Raw genomic sequence first — 4,423 nt, forward strand, 5'->3', positions numbered from 1 at the left:
GGGAGAAAGGGGGATAAAATCTTAGAAGTGTGGTAACTGTGGGAACATAGGGCCTAATTTTTAAAATGTGGGAACATAGGGCTGTGGAAACATAGGCACGCTCCCTATAGCGGTGCGGTGACCAGAGATCGCAGTGCTGTGCTATAATCCCCTGTTGGGCGTCGGCAGCGGGTCGGGCTGCACCGAGGTCCAAAATGTATTACCCGGTATTGAGAAGAGAAGCGAGAATAACGCCACGCCAAGAGTTTTATCACCTGGACATTGCTTGTGATCAAGCTGCATCAGGTTACGGTCACAGGAAGTGAACCAGTTAACCACATCCAATAAACAAGTTTATATTTGAAAGTCTCCTTTGACCCTACATTTTTAACCAGCAGCCCAGTCACATGTTTTTCACACAAAGAAAGAAATAACATAATAAGTATGTGTGTAACATACCAAAAAAAAGTATAGAAAGACAAATAATGAAGAATTTTTCTTAGTAAACATTTACTTATTGCGGTTACTAGTTCAGTTGAAACAATGTGTTCACAAACATCTGCTACTCATCTCAGCATGTCAGGGAGCCCAAATATGATCAAAATAAACAGCGTGTTTCTTTGTGCGGTCTTTCTATTCGGCCCGGGACAATTTCAAGCTAAAAAAGATATGTGGTCAAATGCAATGCAAATGCAATGAGTATTCTGATCACAATGCGTCTCTGTGCTTGTTTTTAGAGCTGTCCACTTGTAATCTGATCTCCCAGGACACATTTTAATACCAGGTGTCAACAGGCTGTAAAACGAAGCCCAGAATCATAATGTATGTAAAAGAAAAGAGCCATAAAAAAGAATATATGGAACCTCACACTCACTATCACACCGTTCTTCCTGTCCCCACAGGAGGAGTCAGATGTGGGTTTGGAGCGCTTCCCTTCTACCAGTCTGCCAGACCTAGTCAGCACCTGCAATTCCTCGTCCTCCCTCTCTCAGACTGCTCCCCCCTGCTCATCCCAGACCTCCAACTGCAGCACCAGTACCAACCCCTATGGGGTACACAAAGATAATATGTAGTATTGGTCCATGTGTCTCTTTATGTGTGTGTGAGGAGTGTGTCTTTGTACCACTTACATTAATCTACTCCTATCTACAGCAGCAGCCTGTGTCATGAGGCAGAATTAGTGGCCAACTGAAGGGTAGTTAGTTAAGGTTGTGGTGACAGCAGTTGTGGTCCAGCTCCTCCCGGATGGATGTACTTCCACTAAAACACCTCCAGGTTACCTCCAGATGGATGCATCATGATCACATACCTGGATCCCCTCAGCTGATTTCAATACAACAGAGCAGCAACAAAGTGTTCACCTGGAAATACACAATGTATTATGTATATTACAGCATTTAAACAGTCCTTGCTTAAAGTGGATGATCTAAGAAAACCTCCTGTACTGTTTATGAAAATAAATGAAATAAATGTTGTGTGTTTTAATTGTGTAAGTACCAGATATTAGACAGTCCGTAGTTGTTAAAAAAGAGATTAACTGAAAATATATATATATGTGTGTGTTTTTGTCCTTACAGTTGACTAACCTGGATAAACTAGAAGAACAAAGTCAGGGGGGGCCCCCCAAAGGATCATGCTGCAGCCCCACACCCATCAAGCTCTGCAGCCGAAACCGGGGTTAGTACAGAAATAGCTTGTTCATTTACAACAGAATGTTTTTGTTTTTAGATTTATTTATTATTTAGACTATGCATCTATTCCTGGCATGCACCATAACCTGTTTTAACAGTGTAGTCATTGGTACATACAAATACAAAAACTTTTACTGTCCACAATGTGGAAATCAAAGACATTTAATAAAAATACAACTCACAAAACATAAAAAACATGCATAAAATTACAAATCCTGATACACAAGTCTACACTATACATAACATGACATTAACATATTGTGCAAAAAACTGCAGCAAAGTCCTGTATCTGTATCCTAGTCTATAGTATCCTACTTTCATTTATCACCGTGATGGTATTTGGGACAAAGAATTTCATGTAGATATTTCTATTAGCTATAGGAGCAGTGGGTGAGAAAGGTTGCTAATAATTCTGTCAGCTTTACGTCTTAAGGGGTCACCATACATACTATTGAGCTGCTTTTGTTGCTTCCCTGTAAATTTGGAGGCCATGTTCACTATTTTCTGCAGCTTAATGCTCCTCCTAATGTTCAGATTATCATACCACGTGATCATGTTACGGCTAGAATACGTTGAACAAGGCTCTTACAGTTTCCAGAATATTTTAGCTCATTGCAAAATCAAGTGCAGGCGTTCTTAAAAATGTGGTCAGTATTTTCCTTGAAGTTTAAAATAATCAACTATCTTAACCTTTTGCCCATTAATCATTATTAGCTGCATTAAATCTTTGGTGTTTTGTATGATGAGCTCTTTTGTCTTACTGACTTAAAAACAATACCATTAAAAAGTGTATGCATGTAGTATGTGTTATTTTAAGTTCTTTAGAAAAATCACTACTTCTGTTCAGAGGAATGAAATGATTCTTATTTTTGGCTCAGGGGGGAGGAGTCGTCTGGAGTCAGTGGGTGAGGATGATGAGCTATTTGTGGAGAACGGTGTGAGCAGCTGTGAAGTGGCGGAGAAGCCTCCACCTGGCCAACGTAAACACTCCTTACCTCAACAGCTAGATACTGCTGGGGTGAGACAGGTCAGTGAATGCCTTACCTGATTTTTAATCAAGGAGCAAACATTGTACATTGTACCCTGAATTATTTATTTTTAAATAATATCGAAGAAAGATGAGTCAGGCTTTAAAATACAATAAATAAATAAATAAATAGTTCCAGGAAATATGGAGGCCCGGAAACTAAACTCTGGAACAAAAGTCCCTGTCCTCCTGTTTGTTGTTCCATTACATCTGAAGAACCGTGAAGATGAAGCAAATTAACAGATAACAGATTTCACACACGACAAAACAAGAACAGTCACCCAGTTGTTCTTGTGGCATAATTAATGAATCACATAAACCATTGTTGTTAATAAATTGTAGGAAACCGGTAAATAACATAAAAAAACTTTGGTCAAGGGGGAAGGAGACAGCAAGAAATACACATTTAGTATTCTATTCTATATCTATTGGTCTAGAGTTGCTCTCTGGTAGTACATGCTCACTGCATGTGTGCCATCATTAGTTAACATTACGGCAACTCTCTCTCTCCACATGGCTCTGGCAGCACCCACCTACCGTTAGCTAGTAGCTAACATTAGCAAATATTTCTGCAAAATAATTGCTGTAGAATAAAAACTCAATGTATGTTGCTGTTATTAGTACTGAAGCTGTTATCTGTGTTAATTTATTGTAGTTGGGTTTTATGTGAATTTGTTGTGTAAATTCTTTAAGTGTTTTGTATTTATTTATATAAATATATTTAAGTATACTTTAAACTGTTTATACTTTAAGTAGTTGATATATTATATCTTATTATTATATTATGTCAACTTCAAATTTGCTGTTTTTTAATGTCGTCGACCGTCATTTTGTGAGGTTCAGGCACTGTTTTGGCACTGGTTAGGCACCATTTTAAAGGATAAGGAAACAAGCTCTGGAAATGACAAGCATTTGATTTGTGACAGTGTCCTTTAGAGAAACCCAGTTTCCCCACACAGAGATATTCGAAATGGCCAATTTCGTCTGGTGAATGTACATGTCACAAACCTTCCCAAATGTACATATCCATTTGGAATAACTTTGTATGGAGTTGCTGGGTTTCCCATTTAGACGGAACATATTTACGAGTAGCTTAAAGCAGGCCTTTCTTGGCTCATTTAAAGAAATATGCTCCATCTGGACGAATAACTACAGATCTGGACTCAATTGAGACAATGGACAAAAATGGGTCTATGTTGCAACACTGTCCCTCATGTACAAAAAGGCTTCCCACTGTAGATGAAGAATAACGGTGGCTAAATGACCCATCAGTGTGGTCGACCCCCAAGTCGACAGAAATTGTCCCAGAACAGCATCGAAATGGCAATCTCGGTATTGCCATTGTACACCACAGTGACACTGCAGTGACTTCCTGACAATGGCACAGCCGACATTCGGGAAATAATGCCCTACCACCTGACTTAAACAACTGTCAAGGCACAGACTGTGAAGCAGCCCCATGTGCTATTACATATATCAAATTCTAGAAGCGCCGCAAAGAGTGGCAGCTCGACACAACAGCTCCCGCTCCGCCTTATTTTTTCGCCTTAAATCTTACTAGTTCTTTATTCCTCCTTAAATAGCACTATGTAAAATAGTTATAAATAGACCTCCAGTGTTGGTAGGTCATTTTTTTAAACTTTTTTAGCTGTTGTTGAACTTAGTTTTAGTTTAGTTATTTAAAAAAAATATATAAACTGTGTGGGAATGTGGACACAACAACCAC

The 4,423-nt window shown here is 38.9% G+C and overlaps 1 long non-coding RNA gene across 1 annotated transcript; it reads left to right on the forward strand.

Moving 5' to 3' along the window:
* The first annotated feature begins 886 nt into the window (after window positions 1–886).
* On the forward strand, window positions 887–4,406 carry LOC118325310. The gene is made up of 3 exons (XR_004796605.1): window positions 887–1,031; window positions 1,557–1,656; window positions 2,549–4,406. It is a non-coding gene; the product is annotated as an uncharacterized LOC118325310 (long non-coding RNA).
* Window positions 4,407–4,423: the final 17 nt, after the last annotated feature.

This window comes from Morone saxatilis, unplaced genomic scaffold (assembly GCF_004916995.1).
Source record: "Morone saxatilis isolate NCDOM2014 unplaced genomic scaffold, NCSU_SB_2.0 Contig16, whole genome shotgun sequence".
Taxonomy (NCBI): Eukaryota; Metazoa; Chordata; class Actinopteri; family Moronidae; genus Morone; species Morone saxatilis.